Source organism: Adiantum capillus-veneris, chromosome 30 (assembly GCF_014529385.1).
Source record: "Adiantum capillus-veneris isolate H3 chromosome 30, ASM1452938v2, whole genome shotgun sequence".
NCBI classification, from domain to species: Eukaryota; Viridiplantae; Streptophyta; class Polypodiopsida; order Polypodiales; family Pteridaceae; genus Adiantum; species Adiantum capillus-veneris.
Window position 1 is genome coordinate 41,482,258 of NC_140960.1, and position 19,438 is coordinate 41,501,695.

The 19,438-nt window shown below is 46.4% G+C and overlaps 1 protein-coding gene across 2 annotated transcripts in view; it reads left to right on the plus strand.

Moving 5' to 3' along the window:
• Positions 1-19,438, plus strand: part of LOC147417850 (uncharacterized) — a 285,145-nt gene that overhangs the window by 157,869 nt on the left and 107,838 nt on the right. The gene's annotated exons all lie outside the window — the stretch shown is intronic.

Below are 19,438 nucleotides of genomic sequence, written 5' to 3' on the forward strand. Positions count from 1 at the left end.
CAAGTGGCCTCTCTGAGTGCTAACCATGGGGTTCCAAACAAGGGGCTATCTTAGGCGCTCCTACGTGCAAGTAGGCTGCCGCTGCTCCAGGCCTCTCCGTAGCTGCTCCCAGGATCGGAGCCGACTCACAACGAAGCGATCCTCCAGTCTCCTGTTCAAGCTAACTTTGCGCATCTCTGTAAAAATCCATCTGGTTGAAGAGCACAAGGGGCCTCCAACTTGAGGCACTCTAGCACTAAGCCGCTGCAACAAGAACTCCTTCCAGGGCTCCTCTCATGGAAGGAGTCCTCTGACGATGAACTTCCCTCCTAAAAGGGCTATGCTCTGTTGTGTTGGGTCTATGATCCACAACCCTCCCTGAGAACAAGGAAGGATGATGACCTTCCATGCCACTTTTGCTCGGGCTATCTGAGTGTCACGCCTTGACCAAAGGAAGTTCTTGATCAGCCTCTCCACTTGGCTGATGCAAGAACTCGAAAAGATCCAACAAGAAGTGATGTACCACATAGTAGCCAACAACACCTGGTTGGCCACTACAACTCTGCCTGCCAGAGAAAGTCGTGCGGAGCTCCAATGTAACAACTTCCTCCTGAAGGACAGGAGGAGGGGAGCAATCGGCTGCGCGGGAGACAAGTCCAAGCCAACCTGACATCCCAAGTATTGAACTGCAGTCCCGAGGGGTATCCACCTGAAACCCTCACTTGGCATCTAATCAGGCGTAGGAGCACTACCAACCAAGAAAGCCACAGTCTTTCTCCAGTTGATCAGTGCGCCTGATGCACAACAAAAGGTCTCAAGAGCCTGCTTACATCTGTGAAGGTTGGCCTCCTGGCCATCTAAGTACAGGGCTGAGTCGTCTGCAAACTTAGCGTCCAGTAGCTCATCTCCCCGAATAGGAGCGCTAAGCCTTGTAAACCAACCTGCTGCGAAACCAAAAACTTGCTCATCGCCTTAGCTTAGAACAGAAAGAGGAAGGGGGCAAGCGGGCAGCCCTGTCTGACCGAACATGTGAGCATGAAATGATCACCTCTACCTCCTGACAAAAGTACCTGACTGTGTGCCTGTCTGTATAGAGCTGACACACCTCTGATCCAAGCATCTGAGAAGCCCATCCTGCATAGAGTGCCCTCCAAAAAGTCTAAGTCAACTCTAGTGTAGGCCTTCTCAAAATCGAGAAGAAGTATCACCAGATCCTCACGACGGAGCCGCGCAAGGGCAAAAGCCTCCCAAAAAGTAAAGATGTTGTCAAGGATACTACGCTCCTTGAGAAAACCTGTCTGTGTCCCATGTATAATGCTCCCTAGAAGTGGCTGAATCCTCAAACTAATAGCTTTGGTAAGAATTTTGTAGGATGAATTGAGGATGGTGATGGGTCGCCATTGTCGAATCTCAACTAAGGAGCCACCGTCCTTGGGAATGAGGTAGATCAGGTCCTCACTCATGCTGTCAGACATCTCTCCTGTGTGCAAGATGTATTGAAAAGTGCTGCAAAGATCTGAGCCAAGCAAGTCTCAATACTTCAGGAAAAAGCTGGGAGTCAAACCATCCTCACCTGGACAGCTACCACGGGGGAATGCTCTGAGAGCCTCGTGTATCTCCTCTAGCTGTAGAGGTAGCTCAAGCATCTGGCGCATCTCCTCAGTCACAAGACAAGGGATCTGTGCCCACACCTGCTCTCTGCATGCCTCCTGGTGCTCAGACTGGGGCTCTACAGACAGTAGATCTCGGTAAAATCAGTAACAACTGCACGTATATCCTCTGGCTCTAAAGCGACTGACCCATTGGGTCTCCTCAACTGACTAACCTTGGCATGCGTATGCCGGCGTCCCACTGCCTCAAAGAAAGCGCCTGTCACTCTGTCACCTACCTGGGTCCACTAAGATGTCTGTCTATGGAAAGCAAACTCATGGCGCCTCTCCTCTGTGCTGACGAGCTCCTGACGAGCCTGCTGCAATTACTCCTCCAACCAAGGACTATCTGAATGCTGCTCCTGCATCCTCTGCAAGGAAGCAACGCCCGTCGGAGACGTTGCTCGACCTCTCTCACTGCAGCTAGGCGAGCCGAAGTGTCTTGAAGGAAGAGAAGACTAAGTTGAGCAAGTCAAGAGGCTACTCTGTCAGCAGGAGAATCCTGTAAGTCTAAGCTCTCTGTCCAAAGAGCCTTCACTCACTCTCTAAGCGCAGAGTCCAGCAAGACCCTCTCAGGGATGCGTAGCATTGTGCTTCCCCTCCTTTGTCTATCAGTCACTATGAGGATCACTAGTGCATGGTCCGAAAAGGAAGTCCTTTATTTTTTGAGTTGTTCGTTTTCATGTCCTCGTAATGGCAAATTTTTTTAGATTCGGTGGCGTATGAAATGACAAGTTCAATTGCTAAGTGGTGATTGTACATTGCTAATTGTGTGCCTAATTGCTCCAATTGCATGTTTGAATGGTCAATCGCAAGTATGTGCACTAAAGCCAAGTGTGTGCATTCTAATTGAGGGTGTGTATGCCTACTTTTAGGTGTATGTATACTATTTTGCCCTTGTTTGTGCACCTAAAAATTAATGTGTGCTTAATAATTTTTCAATTGTGATGATTGATTTGTGTTGTGGTCATGTCCAACCAGAGATTTGTGAAATCATATTGCAATTTCGACAAGATTAACCATTTTGTGTGCGTATCTAAATATTGGAAAAAACTGCCCATTATTAGTGTGTGTGCGCTTAAAAATTGCTTAATATGCATGATTAATTCAATTTCTGATTGTATATTTGATGTGTGTAATGATTAATTGCTGCGTTTTTGAGCTGAAACAAGGATTTACACACTCCAAATGTGTCAAATTTTGACATAATTTTTTCGCTAATTTTGTCGATTTAATTGTATAGTTCGGATTTTATTGATCAAATTATTTGGCAATTAAATTCATGTGCTTTTTGTGATTTTGTTTGGCTGCACTAATCCCCTATGCGTGGATAATTTTTATTTTATTTTTTGGTATTTTTCGGATAAATTTTATAATTTTTTTTAAATTGTTGCATTAATGTTTGCTTAATTTCGTAACTAATAAATATCCTGTGATCTTTACGAGCTGTTTTGAATGATTGTTTACGTTTGATTTACGTTTGTTTACGTTTTACTATTTCCAGAGATCGAGCTGATGATTTTGTTGTAAATCGCGTTCTTGATAAAATTTGCTATTTTTTGTGTGCTTATGCATGTCGAAAATGTTCGATTGTGAGTGCGATGATTTTCAGAGAGTTTTAGAATTTTCCGGATTTTTTTGGATTTTTCTGTCATTTTTTGGGATTTTCGGGTTTTTTTTTTTTGTTCTCCGGTGATTTTCTTCTTAATTTTGGACATTCGAAAATACAAAAAAACGATTTTTAAGCTTCAGTGCGGATCGGTGGGATATTCCGAACGTTGGCGTACGGTCCGATATCGCGTCGACGTTCGTAGCAAACTCGACGATGATTTTTTTTTTTTGCTGACTAGTGTCGCCACTCTCTCTCTCTCTCTCTCTCTCTCTCTCTCTCTCTCTCTCTCTCTCTCTCTCTCCCTCCTATACTGCGCGCCAGGTCACTGTCATTCTCTCTCATTCTCTCTCTAACTTTCTCTCTCTCGTCTCCCTGCTCTGTACGCGTGAACGTCGTCAACCACCACACACACATGCGTGAACGCACCCCTACACACACGATTCAATAAGCTACAAGACGACATAAAAAATAAAAAGAGGACCTCTCTTTCTGTCTTTCCTCAATGGCTACCTGTTCGAGCCTTCTATTTTTTTTTTTTGTGTCATTGACTTTTTAATTCATTTTATTTTGTTTCTTTTCAATTTCATTTTAATTTCGTTTCATCTCGTTTTCATTCTCTTTAAATTTCATTTTCTTTTCTCACTTTCATTTTCATTTATTTGTATAATAGTCATAAGTTTTTAAAAAAAAACAAAAAGAAAATAAAAGAAATAATAAAAAACCTATAAATATCACCGAAAACAAAAAAAAATCAAAAAATTCAATAAAAAATAATTTTAACAAAAGTTAGAAAAACTACAAAAAATAGAAAAATCCATCAGAAATTTACAAAAAAAAATCAAAAACCTTATAGAAAATTCATTAAAAAAAAACTTGATCTGATAATTCATAAAAACTATGGGAAATGTTTGTCGGAAATGAGGCTCGTTGCTGCTCCTGCGCGTTCCCCTCCCCCCCGCCTGCTCCTGCTCCCTCGCGCCATAGCCCCCCCTTCGCCCTCGCCCTCGCGCTGCCCCTGCCTGCGCGCTGTCTGTCCAGGCGCGTTGCTGAGCTTACACCCAGCCTGCGCGCAGCCCAACCAGAGAGCAGCGCCGCCCGCTGCCCCCCCTTTTTGTTCGCTGCCCGCTGCCTCGCCGCTCCAGCCCCTTATACCCACGCCCCCTGCCCCCCCCCCCCCCCCCCCCCCCCCCCCCCCCCCCCCTCCTCCGAAGGCCCTAGTGAATTGCCTGGCAGTGGATTCTCAGTTGGTTTCTCCTTGCCGAGCTCTCAAGCGTTCGCCTTCTCGTCCGCCCTTCTCCTTCAGAGCAGCAGACACTAATGGAGGCTCATGCTCCACCTCAGAGGGACTCCTCCGAAGCCCCCTCGCTCGACACCGCTGAGCCCACCATTCGACTTGCTCTTTCTCCGACAGAGGAAGCGAGCCTAGCCGATGAGGTAGAGCGTCTGCAGGTGACCTCGGTCATCTGCAAGATTCTCGGCACCCGACCCAGCAGAGGAGAGCTGCGTGACCTTCTCCAGGCCCGCCTTCTCGCAGAGGTGGGCAAGATTTTGGATCTCCAGATCCTCGGACGAGGGTACTACCAGATCGAGTTCGAGACTTCCGAGATGGCCTCCAAGGTCATAGCTATGAGTCCACTGGCTATCCGAGCATCACGCGCCCACTTTCGACAGTGGCGACACGGTTTTGACCCGACTTCGGATGTGCTCGTAGAGGAGGCAGACATCCCCATCTCAGTCTGCTTTCCGGGTTTACGGAGGGAGTACCTTCCACTGCTCTCTAGGATTGGCTCCGCCATCGGGACTGTTCTGGAGACACCTCGTACGGTAGCATCAGTAGCTGCCAAGGCGGCCGGCATCCCTTCAGTTCGAGTTTTGGTCAGAGATACCCACACACTTCCGAAGGTCATCCTTTTGCCTCGGGTGAGTGGGGGTTGGTTTAGGCAGAGTGTGGAGTACTCGGGTCTCCCGAACCAGTGCTTCATTTGCAGACAGATGGGCCACCTAGCGAAGGCCTGTCCACGGAGGAGACCGCAACCTCCACCTCAGCCTCAGCCACAGCTTGCCAAGGCTGGGCCGCAGCCTCAACCAGCGACAGCGCACAGATTCTGAGCCACCCTCCGAGCATGGGGCTCCAGCGGAGGAGGGGTGGCAGCAGGCCCGTGGCCGTCGACGCCAGGGGCCACAGTGACAGCCTGGCACTCAGAGTGGCCCTCAAGTGCCTACTCAGCAGCAGTGGGTTCCCACGGGGAACCGCTTTGGTCCTCTTGAGCAGGAGGAGCCTCCTACGCCAGCCTTCTCTTCCGTTTCACCCTCGCCAGCCCCTCCACCTTCAGATTTCCCCTCTTCCTCCTCATCCCCTCCCCCGCTCTTTGCTCCCGCCCACTCCCCACCTCGCCCCCCTGTCTCTGTCGTCCTACCCCGTTTCTCTTCTCCTCCGCCCCCCCCCAGCTCCTTCTCCCCCTCCTCCTGCTTCAGTACCACAGTCGACTCAGGAGACTGGTCCCTCGCCAGCAGCTAGGAGATAGATCTCTTGGCAGCGCTTTTGCCACGAGTCGCCTAGCGAGAGAGGGTCAGCCCTTCTTGCGGCCCCCTTTGCAGATTCAGACATCTTCCCTTGCAGCTATCCCTCGTGGTCTGACGAGCATTGACCTCCGACGCCGCTGGGACTTCTTCGATTACGGATTCACTCGCTTTCTCGGCGATTCCGCAGCAGACCACGAGGCAGCCTGCTTCAGGGTCCACGCTCTGTTCCTCGCCGCTAAGGGGACAGAGGCCTTGGACTCAGCAGTTGGTTTCTCCTTTCCTCTTTGCGGTAGGACCGAGACAGAGTGGTCCCTCGACTCAGTGGTGGGATGGTTGCATACACAGGTTCTCGAGTTCTCTCACCACATGGGAGAACTTGGAGTTACAGATTTGCTGCAGATTTTGTGGCCACTGGCCAAGTTTGCGGTGACACCCCCAGACTCAGCAGGATGTAGGCACATTGTGGTGTACTTTTTTGCTGATACACAGTGTTTGCCTTGCTATGTATACATACATGAGGACTCCTGGACAGAGGAGGTTGCTTTACGCTCGGCTCGCTCTGCTTGGGCTTGGGCCAGACACTCACTACAGGCTCGCCTATCTAGAGGACGCTCGGATGCGGATTACTCCCCATCCAAGCCTGCCTCGAAGATAGCCCGTCTTGCTGCTACTGCAGCATCTATTCTCTCTCGCTCCCCATGAGGATCGTCTCATGGAACGTGCAGGGATTAGGTGGGCCCCAGTTTCAGCGACAGCGGGGCCGATTGCGGAAGGAGCTTCAGCGTTGCCTTGTGGGAGGAGAGATTGATCTCCTTATGCTTGAGGAGCACCATTTGTCTGAGAGCCGCATCCGGCGCTGTGGTCAGATTTTGCGTTGACGTTATGATACCTTTTGGTCAGCTGCTTTTGGACCTGGAGGCATCCAGGGTGGGGTATGTATGACTATTGCGGACTCATTGCAACAGGCCATTGTGGGCAGAGGGATTATTGTGCCAGGCAGGGCTCAGTGGATTACTTTGCAGGTTCAGGGTGGCCTTGTGGGCTTCCTGAACATCTATGCGCCCAATGTGGCGAGTGCTCGTGCAGAGTTTTGGTCACAGATTGTTGAGTCTTTGCCACAGGTTGACCATTGGTGTGTAGGAGGGGACTTCAACATGTTGGAGGACCCTTCTGACAGGATCGGAGGCAGCCATGCTACTGTGCATGGAGTCGAGTTAGCAGCTTGGGAGAGGTTGTGTATGACCTTGAGGGTCTCGGATACATGGCAGCATTTTGGCTTTGTGAGGCCTCCAGAGAGTCTTGCCTTCTCTATATCAGACCGCAGAGTGGGAGGAGTGAATCTATTGCGGATAGATCGCTTCTACACTAGTGACCACTTCAGTGACTTGGGGGGATCAGTGGGCATCCTGGCAGGGACATCCTTCTCGGACCATGCACCAGTGATCCTCACAGTGGCAGACAGGCTGAGGAGTGGGAGCACGATGCTTCGCATCCCAGAGCGGGTCTTGTTGGACACAGCACTCAGAGAGAGGGTAGAGGCTCTTTGGACAGAGAGCATGGACAGCCAGGCTCTACCGGTAGACAGAGTGGCCTTAGGCCTAGCTCAGCCTAGCCACTTTTTTCTCCAGGAGTCTTTGGCTCGACGGGCCGCAGCGAGAGAGGAGGAGCAGCGTCTCAGACGAGGCATTACTTCACTACAGAGATGCAGGAGCAGCATCCAGACAGTCCATGGTTGGAGGAGCAGTTACAGCAGGCTCGACAGAAGCTTGCTTGCACAAAGGAGAGGTGCCATGAGTTTGCCTTTCACCGACAGGCATCTCAGTGGACTCAGGTAGGTGACAGAGTGACAGGTGCCTTTTTTGAGACAGTAGGACCTCGGCACTCGCATGCCAAGGTCACTCAGCTAAGGAGACCCGATGGGTCAGTTGCTTGTGAGCCTGAGGATATGCGTGCAGTTGCTACTGACTTTTACCGTGAGCTACTGACGGCTGAGCCCCAGTCACAGAGAGAGGATGCATGCTGGGAGCAGGTTTGGGCGCAGATGCCTTGTCTTGTGACTGAGGAGATGTGCCAGAGGCTGGAGATACGTCTTCAGCTTGAGGAGCTGCACACGGCTCTTAGGGCCCTTCCTCGTGGTAGTTGTCCAGGTGAGGATGGGCTGACTCCCAGCTTCTTCTTGGAGTACTAGGACCTGCTTGGCCCAGATCTTTGTAGTGCCTTTCAGTACATTCTGCACACAGGAGTGATGCCGGATAGCATGAGTGAGGGCCTGATTTACCTCATTCCAAAGGAGGGTGGCTCCTTGGATGAGATTCGATAGTGGCGCCCCATCACCATCCTCAACTCAGCCTACAACATTCTTGCCAAGGCTCTGAGTTTGAGGATTCAGCCACTTTTGGAGAGCCTTATACATGGGACTCAGACAGGTTTTGTCAAGGAACGCAGTATCCTTGACAACATCTTCACTTTCTGGGAGGCTTCTGCCCTGGCACGTCTCCGTGGGGAGGACCTTGTGATTCTTCTTCTCGATTTTGAGAAGGCATACGACAGAGTTGACTGGGACTTTCTAGAGGGCACGCTTCGCAGGATGGGCTTTTCAGATGCTTGGATCAGAGGGGTGTCGGCTTTGTACAGACAGGCTCACAGTCAGGTGCTTTTGGCAGGAGGTAGAGGTGAGCGCTTCATGCTCACACGATCGGTCAGACAGGGTTGTCCTCTTGCCCCCTTTCTCTTTCTGTTCTATGCGGAGGCGATGAGCAGATTTTTGGTGTCACAGCAGGTCAGTTTGAGGGGCTTAGCACTCCCGATACGGGGAGATGAGCTTTTGGACGCTGAGTTTGCCGACGACTCAGCCTTGTACTTAGAGGGCCAGGAGGCCAATTTACACAGGTGTGGGCAGGCTCTTGAGACCTTCTGCTGTGCATCGGACGCATTGATCAATTGGAGAAAGACAATGGCTTTCTCAGTTGGCAGTGCTCCTGTGCCAGAGTGCATGCCAGGAGAGGGTTTCAGGTGGATTCCCCCAGGGACTGCAGTTCGATACTTGGGTTGTCAGGTTGGTTTGGATTTGTCCCCCGAGCAGCAGATTGCTCCTCTTCTCCTGTCCATCAGGAGAAAGCTGTTCCACTGGAGCTCAGCACGACTTTCGCTGGCTGGTAGAGTAGTAGTTGCCAACCAGGTGTTGTTGGCAACTATGTGGTACATCACTTCTTGCTGGATCTTCTCGAGTTCTTGTATCAGCCAGGTAGAGAGGCTGGTCAGGAACTTCCTTTGGTTAGGTCGCGACACTCACGTTGCCCGAGCCAAGGTGGCTTGGTCGGTCATCACACTTCCTTGTTCTCAGGGAGGGCTTGGGATCATTGATCCAGCACAGCAGAGCAGAGCCTTTCTTGGGAAGTTCGTCGTCAGAGGACTTCTTCCAGGCAAGGAGCCCTGGAAAGAGTTCTTGCTGCAGAGGCTTCGTGCCATGGTGCCTCAGTCAGGAGGCCCTTGGCAACCTTCGACCAGATGGATCTTTACAGAGTTGCGCCGAGTTGGTTTGAGCAGTAGACTGGAGGACCGATTCGCTGTGAGTTTGCTTCGCTCTTGGGAGCTCTTACGGCGTGGCCTAGAGCAGACACAACCGACATGCACGGAGGAGCGCCTACGACAGCCCCTCGTCTGGAACCCCATGGTTAGCACTCAGAGAGGCCACCTGGTTGGGAGTAGGCCTCATGTTTCATGGGGTCCCATGGCAGCAGGTCCAACGCGCTCTCTAGGTGACTGGCTAGAGTTCACAGGTTTGTCAGAGGAGGTGCAGGGTGTCCAGCTACAGGGCATGAGAGGGGTTCAGAGCATGTATCAGGACATCTCAGAGTCAGTTCCAGCTGAGTGGCTCACGCCTCTCGAGCCTATAGAACCCCGATGGATGGGAGCCTTCACACGACTGGAGGTTCTCATCTCAGTCAGGGCTTGTTCAGAGACTGTCCCAACCCTGTTCTTTGAGCTTCAGGGTGGGGGACGATTACAACGAGTTACAGTAGAGGCCCCGCAGGTAGCAGAGTGCTGTTTCCAGAGGATCCGAGTTGTGGGCATCTGTGGAAGGACTTGCGTCATAGACCCTGACCTAGCAGCTCTCGAGGTAGGACACTGGAGGCTATGGGCTTGGGAGTGTTGTCCACTGGCACGAGTACAGTGGGATCCTGGTGAGTGGCTATGGAGGGACCCCTCCTCTTCTGCAGACCGCCCAGGAGTCCCTTTCTTTCAGTACACTGTTCGGCTTGGACGTCATATACTTGCAGCGCAGAGAGAGGCCCGCCCCGCTGCAGCACGTCATTGGCAGGAGGAGGGTCTCACAGTTGAGTTCTTGGCAGCTTTTTGGCAGAGGCTGTGGGACTCCAAACAGCCGAGGCGCGTCACTTTGTTCCAATGGTTGGTTGCACACAGAGCCACAGCAATAGGGAGCTGGCTTGTGCATAGTGGTCTCTCGGCCGCATGTACAGCCTGTGACTAGTTGGTGGAGAGTCAGCGACACTGTCTTTGGGACTGTCCTTCGGCCCAGCAGGTGTGGCTACGAGTTCTTCGGCTGATGCCTGCCCTCTCCGCGGCTCGACAGTACACTTGGGGGGCAGCGGCTTGGTCCACCCTCACGGGCCCGGCACTACAGTTTGAGCTATCTTCCACCAACAGGATGATAGTGATACAGGGGGGGCGACCTGCACTCCAGCGTGCTACAGACCTTACTCCACAGGAGTGGTGCAGTGAGAGAGAGGAGTGTTGGGAGCTCATCAGCGGCCTAGCTCTTTGGTTCATCTGGCGGGCCCGTTGTTTCCGCATCTTTGAGGCTCACCCTGTGCCACCAGCAGAGACTGTTCGTGACTTTTGGCTAGAGCTGATCCATACTCTCAGAGGACAGCTTGAGGGACTACAGGACACTCCGACCGCATGCGGGAGCGCCGCGAGGCTTTCCTTCGACTCTGGCGCCCTGGGCCTTTCTACACCATGGTCCAAGGGGTGCTCAGATGGCACTACTGTCCACCTGTGTGGCTCTTCCCTCCTCCCATTTCTTGATTTAGCCCCATTGTGTATATGCTGTTTTTTCATTGGGAGAGTCTCCCCATCATGCTTGTTGTAGCCCTCTCTTGCAGAGGTGGATGCAGCCCTATGGGCAGTTTTCATTAACTAATAGAAGGATCTTTTTCTTGGAAAAAAAAAAAAATCATAAAAACTGTAAAAAAATCATAAATTGTTCGAAAAAATCACAATAAATCATATAATTTCATAAAAGTTAAAAACTTTAAAAGAAATTCTAAAATTTATAAAATTTAATTTTTTATTATAAAATCAAAGCTTTTTTTAAAAAATTATAAAAAATAGAAAATATTAACATCTTAAAAATTTTTAAAATAAAAAGAGAGTCGTCAAAAGAGAAAAGTCGGAAGAAATACCACCGCAAAAACGAGCAAGTCAAAAAAAAGCAAAGCTGAGAAAACTACATCGAGCAAAGTGAATTAGATTAGAAAAAAAAATCGAGCAAAACTCAAAGCTGTGAGCGGCAATTTTTTTTTAAAGTTGTTAAAATCAAGCATTGCAAATTAGCTTCCAATCGGACGAACGGGGACACAAATCACGGTGGATAGCAGATTAGGCTATTCAGGGTCCAAATCAATTGTGAAACTTTCAAGCTAGAGTTGATCAACTCTTGTGAGTTTGAAAAGGAGTCAACTGTAAAAGTGCTTTGGCTAAAACAGTTTTATCAAAACCGAGCATGAGAAATTCTGCTAATTAACACCAAAATCTGTTAGGAGACAGTTTCTGTAGATTGAGCCAACATGGACTCAAATCGAGCCGAGAATTCAAGTATAGCAAAGCAAGCTAGTAGCAGTGGCAACACATGCACAACTGTAACAGAGCAGATTTTACAGTTATATAGCTATAATGGAGATAAAAGTTTGTATATAGATTCAAAAGGCCATAGATACTTGATGAGCAGCAAAAGATGCACAAGAGCCAATATCCTATTGATCAGTATAAAGCCAAATTTAAAGAACTTCCAGATGTTCACAGACTTCAGTGGAGCAAGATATTGCAAGCTCTAAGATGAAGTGCAGATAGAAGTTGAGAAAGTCAACCCAATTGTTTATCTAGAAATCTGCACAAGCTAGCAAAATATACACTTCATGCATATGCAATCAGGGTCATTGTACATGGATTACATTGGTCAGATCTATAGTCGAGAGCCAGAATTGCAAGATCCAACAGATCAACCAATAGGAGCCAATCTAATTGGAGAGCTAGGTCAAAGACAATATATAGATCAAGATGAAGCAATCTACAGCTTGATGCTCAATGTTTTAAAAGAAAATGCTGACAACTTGGCAAGCATAGAACCAGAAACTTCACAGCTAGAGCTCGAGATGATAGAACCGGTTGAAATACCAGGAGTCATGGCAGATTGCTCAGATTGTAGACGAAAAGGTGGATATTTTTTTGAAGATTGTTTAAGAAATCTAGCCAACAACGACATATCAACTGTCAGGCAAGACACAGAGCAAATTGGAAATGCGAATCTGGATGTAAGTGCATTTAACTCGTCATTTTTAATGCAATCAGATGATTTTGCATTACCATTAGAAGAGCCAGTTAAAACACTGCAAGTTCAAAATCAGCATAAAGATGTACAGACACCTGCAAAGCTTAAAATTGATTCTTTGAACAACAAATTCCTGCATGAATTTGGGCAAGGTGTTCAGATATCACCGAAAATTGAAAAGACTGTTAGGTTTGCAAATGATTTTTCATCCACTATCACAAGTGTGCAATCATTCATGAGTCTAAGGGACACATCAAACAGAATGATGTTTGCTTTGTATGGTACACATAATTCATATGCACACTATGTAGATCGAAAAGGGCAACTATACAAAAAGGATCAACCAGTGTTTGAACGGGCCACGTACCAGCTCATAGAAGTGCGTGCAGTGATAGATCAGAAAGGATGGTTTATTTCAGAGGAAAGAATCTATTATAGCCCATCGTCTCTAGAGCTAAAGAATATTACCCAAGTAAACCCAGAAATCTGTTCAGAGCCAAACTCTCCTCCATCGAAAATCAAGCTTCGATATTGTAACCCAACGAACATATACTTTGACCAAAACAGTTGTAGATATAGACGAAAGTTTAGCATCTATGATGCCTTGGGTCCTGAAACCACAGAAGCTCATATCATAGGAGACCCATGGGATGGACAATATCAGGACAAAGATAATGCTATCTACAGCTTGACTAGGGGAAGAATTTGTCATGTTTCACGGAGATACATAGGAAACTATGCAGAAGGCATACAGATACCAAACATCAACAGTGCTACCCAAAGTGTGACTTCATAGTCCCAAAAAGTGAGACAAAACCAGAGCCAAACAATTTTGAACTTTTACAATGAAGCAGGCTATAGTGATCACCCTAGGAAGGGGGGAGCTGCAAATCCATCAAGCTCAGCTTATGTACCAAGAAATGCTAGACCAGGTAGAAGCCCTCGAGCCTTTAACCAACAAACTTCTTCAAAGCAGAAACCATTGAAAGATCCTATGGTTGTTGGAAGTTTCTACTTGACCCAGATTCCATCATAGTCTGCAGACAAATTCTTATATGAAGATCATCAAGGACAGAAATTTCAGCTGATCTCCACAAGTCAGAGTAAAAAACAGACAAATCTAATAGTGTTCGAATAGTTACATGTGACTATCAACATGCACATCGTAACGAATATCAATAAGAGCATGACATTGTACAAACCCCTACGGATGGTACGACTGAAGTCAAAGACTATCTGAAGATGATGCAAAGCCTCAAGCTGCCAGAACAGGTGACAAAACAGTCAAAGTCAATAGAAGCTAAAGTTGAGAAAGCTACACAAAGGCTACGACTAAAATCTCCTCCAAAAAGACAAATTCTGCCAGAAAGTACAGTGGATGTTCTAAGATCAAAGGTTACTTAGATGCAGATAGATAATACTCGTCAATTGCAAACAAAAAGTGTAGTATCACAGCCAATGGAGTCAAGATGAATTGAAGTTGGTGATCAAAGCAAAGAGAATGCAAATAAAGCTCAACCAAAGGATGCTGCCATAACAAAAACAGTCAATTCAGACACAAATTCCGAGACGATCAAGTGCAATATTGTTGGTGAAAACGAAGAAAAGTTGTCAAGAGAAGTAAAGCTAGATTTTCAGCTAAACAAGAACCTAATGTCTTTTCGCACTTGGAAAAGATGTGGACAACCACAGTTGGAAGATGCTTTTGAATTTGTGAGCATATGAGGAAACAAACGAGCAGAATAGTGGGGAATCATCTCCATCACCATTGAAGTAAGTCCACAGATCATCATAGCTCAATTTCATGTGATCACAGCAAAAGATATGCCAGACGACATTATAATGGGAATGCCAATGGCCCAAAAGATTTTAGAGATACAAACTGCAAACAAGATGCAGTCTTCAGAAACAAAGAAGAAAGACCAACAATGGTCACCCGTAGACGACAGCACAAAGTCCTCAAGCATTGTTAAAATGGAGATTGATACCAAAGCAGATCTTATTGAAGATGGTTCATCTCCATTGGGTAGAACTTCGGAAGAGCTTAAAGCCAATCAGGCAATAGCAAGTGGAGATCAAACAGAGCAAAGAGCAACCACGAAAGCTATTGAGCAAAGAATGCCATCAAAGCCAAAAGTTAAGAAGAACGAAGTTGCAGACAACCAAGAAGCAATAGGAAGGCCAAAGATTAATCAAACATTACGAGCTAAATTAGCTGATGAAAATCAGATTGGAAAACAGAGTCTCAAGTCACCCTCCATAGAGACACAGTTAGATCAGGATGAGACCATGGCAAGAGCAGGACAAAGATCTTCAATAGAACCAACAACGAGAATAGCTATAGTTCTCAGCAGTACAAGTAGAGCGAGTGTCAGATGCAATGGTCTACTAGATAAAGAAGGAAATTGCAATATGGTTGCAGAAAACATCCAGAGCATTCTAGAGATTACTCCATGCAAACATGAGAGCAAAACAATGCTAGGTATGTATACAAGTCAAGGAGAGATGGTTGCTACCCTTAGCATCCAAAATCATGAAGAGCAGGTAAAGTTTCAGGTAAAGTCTTCAAAGGACATGCATGCAGATATCATCTTGGACATCGATGGTTAGATCAATAGAAGGCCTACAAAGAGGATACAATGCTAATACTCTCTTTTCCAAGAGGTAGCCAACAACATTTACAGGTACCGATAATGCTAGATTTAGAGTTGCAAAAGTTATAAGAATCAAACACAAATCTTGCAGACAAAGGTAAAGCTAAAGTGGACCCTCCATCGATTAGCAAAAAAGATGTGACAGCATATACCTCTACATCAAAGAACCATCATGGATCAGCTTCTTCAAGCAAGTCAGGCTTTCAAAACTTCAAGTTAACTGTTGACCCAGCTGAAACCTCTAGAAAGACTTTTATAAAAAAAAGGTATATCAGTCAAAGTACTCAAGAAAGCAAAGGAAAATCAAGCAAGTGTTTGTTACGAGCAGTTTAGTCAAAGTCAATAATCCGGTTTGGATTGAAGACAAGAAATCAACACGGAAAGACAAACACATAGGATGGATAGCATCACAATGGAGCTTAAAAGAACAGGAGTTCTTTGAAGGCTTCACCTGAAACTTTACCTCCTCTTCATGATTTTAGATGCTAAGGGTAGCAACCATTTCTTTTTTATTTGTAGCCTTACGCACGATTTCTCTATTATCTGGCTTGCTCTGAGTAATCTCGAGAATGCTCTGAATGTTGTCTGCAACCATATTGCACTTTGCTTCTTTATCCAGTAGAGCATTGTATCTGACACTTGCTCCTTTTGTACTGCTAAGAACTATAGCTATTCTTATTGTTGGTTCTATTGAAGATCTCTGTCCAGCTCTTGCCATGGTCTCGTCTTGATCTAGTTGTGTCTCTATAGAGGCTGGCTTGAGACTTTGTTTTCCAATTTGACTTACATCAGCTGGTTAAGCTGGCAATGTCTGATTGATCTTTGGACTTGCTATTGCTTCTTGGCTGACCACAACCTCGATCTTCTTTACTTCTGGCTTTGATGGTATTTTTATTCTTTTTTATCTGCACTTGTTATTGCCTGATTTGCTTTAAGCTTTTCTGAAGTTCTGATTGACGGGATGACTCATCTTCAATAAGATCTGCTTTGATATAAGTCTCCATTTGAACTGTGCTTGAGGACCTTGTGCTGCCGTCCGCAGGTGACCAGTCTTGGTCTTCATTCTTGATTGTCTTTGAAGATTGCATCGTGTTTACATTCTGTATCTGTGACATCTTCTGAGCCATTGGCATTCCCATTATGATGTCATCTGGCATATCCTTTGTTGTGATCACGTGGAATTGAGCTATGATGATCTGTGAACTTACTTCAATGGTAGTGGAGATGATTCCTCAACATTCTGCTCGTTTGTTTCTAGATATGCTCATAAATTCAAGAGCATCTTCCAGTTGTGGTTGGCCACATCTTTTCCAAGTGCGAAAGGACATGAGGTTCTTGTCTAGCTGAAAATCTAGCTTTACTTTGCTTGAGAGTTTTTCTTCATTCTCACCAACAATGTTGTACTTGATCGTTTCAGGATTTGTGTGTGAATTTACTTCTTTTGCTGTGGCAACATCCTTTGTTTTAGCTTTATCTGCATTCTCTTTGCTTTGATCACCTGCTTCAGTTGATGTTGACTGTGTTGGCTGTAATATTGCACCTTTTTGCAATTGTTCAACATTGTCTACCTGCATCTGAGTAATCTTTGACCTTAAAAGATCCATTGTACTTTCGGGCAGAATCTGTCTCTTTTGTGGAGATTTTGGTGGTGACCTTTGTGTAGCTTTCTGAACTATTGACTTCGACTATTTTGTCACCTTTTCTGGCAGCTTGAGACTTTGCATCATCTTCAGTTAGTCTTTGACTTCAGTCGTACCATCCGTAGGGATTTTTACAAGGTCATGATCTTGTTGATATTCGTTACTATATGCATCTTGATATGCATATGGTACCATCCGTAGGGGTTTGTACAAGGTCATGATCTTGTTGATATTCGTTACCATATGCATCTTCAGATAGTCTTTGACTTCAGTCGTACCATCCGTAGGGGTTTGTACAAGGTTATGATCTTGCTGATATTCGTTACCATATGTATCTTCAGATAGTCTTTGACTTCAATCGTACCGTCCGTAGGGATTTGTACAAGGTCATGATCTTGCTGATATTCATTACCATATGAATCTTGATATGCATATGTGAGCTTGGTCACATGTAACTATTTGAACACTATTGGATTCGTCGGTTTTTGACTCTGATTTGTGGAGCTCAGCTGAAACTTCTGTCCTTGATGATCTTCATATAAGAATTTGTCTGCAGACTCTGATGGAATCTGGGTCAATTGAAACTTGCAACAACCATATGATATTTCAATGGTTTCTGCTTTGAAGGAGTTTGTTGGTTAAAGGCTCTAGGGCTTCTAATTGGTGTAGCATTTCCTGGTACATAAGCTAAGCTTGATGGATTTGCAGCTCCCCCCTTCCTAGGGTGATCACTATAGCTTGCTTCATTGTAAGAGTTCAAAATTGTTTGACTCTAGTTTTGTCTCACTTTTTGGGACTGTGAAGTTACACTTTGGGTAGCACTGTTGATGTTTGGTATCTGTATGCCTTCTGCATAGTTTCCTATGTATCTCCGTGAAACATGACGCATCTGTGGGAGGACTTGTGTCATCGATCGTGACCCAGCTGCTCTTGAGACTGGACATTAGAGACTGTGGGCTTGGGAGTGCTGTCCACTGGCACGAGTACAGTGGGATCCTGGAGAGTGGCTTTGGAGACCCTTTCTCTTCAACAAACCACTGAGATGTCCCTTTCTTTCAGTACACTGTTCGACTGGGATGTCACATGCTGATAGCACAGAGAGAGGCTCGTCTTGCTGCAGCACCTCATTGGCAGGAGGAGGGTCTCACAATTGAGTTCTTGGTAGCTTTTTGGGAGAGGTTGTGGGACTCCAGACATCCCAGGCAAGTCACTTTGTTTTAGTGGCTGGTCGTACACCAAGCTACAGCAGTTGGGAGCTAGCTTGTGCATAGTGGTCTCTCGGCTCCATGTGCAGCTTGTGACCATCTTGTGTAGAGTCAGCGTCACTGTCTTTGGGACTGGCCATTAGCACAACAGGTACGGCTTTGTGTTCTTCGGCTGATGTCTGCTCTCTCCACGGCTCGGTGGTACACTTGGCGAGCAGTTGCTTGGTCCACACTCACGGGAACGGCACTTCAGTTTGAGCTATCTTCCACCAGCAGGATGATAGTGATGCATGGAGGGGCGACCTACACTCCAGCCTGCCACAGAGCTTGCTCCGCAGGAGTGGTACAGTGAGAGAGAGGAGTGTTGGGAGCTCATCAATGGCTTGACACTCTGGTTCATCTGGCGGGCCCGTTGCTTCCGCATCTTTGAGGCTCGCCCTGTACCGCCAGCAAAGACTGTTCGCGATCTTTGGTTAAAGCTGATCCACACTCTCAGAGGACAGCTCGAGAGACTTCAGGACAGGTTCGACCGCATGAGGGAGCGCAGAGAGGCCTTTCTTCGACTTTGGCGTCCTGGGCCTTTTTTCACCATGGTCCAGGGTATACTCAGATGGCACTACCGTCCACTTGTGTGGCTTTTCCCCCCTTCCATTTCTTGATTTAGCCTCATTGTACATATGCTGTTTTTCCATAAGGAGAGTCTCCCCATCATGGTTGTTATAGCCCTCTCTCGAAGAGGTGGTTGTAGCCCTATGGGCAGTTTTATTAACTAATAGAAGGATCTTTTTCTCAAAAAAAAAACATGATAAATTATTCCCCAAGTCAAGCTATAGATAGCATTATCTTTGCCTTGAAATTGTCTATCCCATGGGTCTCCTATGATATGAGCTTCTGTGGTTTCAGGACCCAAAGTATCATAGATGCTAGACTCTCGTCTATATCTACGACTATTTTGATCGAAGTATATGCTCGTTGGGTTACAACATCGACGCTTGATTTCTGATGGAGGAGAGTTTGGCTCTGAACAGATTTTTGGGTTCACTCGGGTAATATCTTTCACTCTAGAGAGACTGTGCTATAATAGATTCTTTCCTCTGAAATGAACCATCCTTTCTGATCTATCATTGGATGCACTTCTATGAGCTGGTATGTGGGCCGTTCAAATACTGGTTGATTCTTTTTGTACAGTTTTCCTTTTTGGTCTACATAGTGTGCATATGAATTATGTGTACCATACAATGCTAAGAATATTCTGTTTGACTAGTGAATGATTGCACACTTGTGGCGTTGGATAGAATCATTTGCAAACCTAATAGTCTTTTCAACATTCGGTGATATCTGGATACCTTAACCGAATCCATGCAGGAATTTGTTGTTGAAAGAATCAATTTTAAGCTTTTCAGGTGCCTGTGCATCTTTATGCTGATTTTGAACTTGCAGTGTTTTTACTGGTGCTTCTAATCGTAATGCAGAATCATATTATTACATTAAAAGTGACGAGTTAGATGCACTTACATCAAGATTCGCATTTCTAATTTTCTTTGTACCTTGCTTGGTAGTTGTTGTGTCTCTGTTGTTTAGGTTTCTTGGACAATCTTTAGAAAA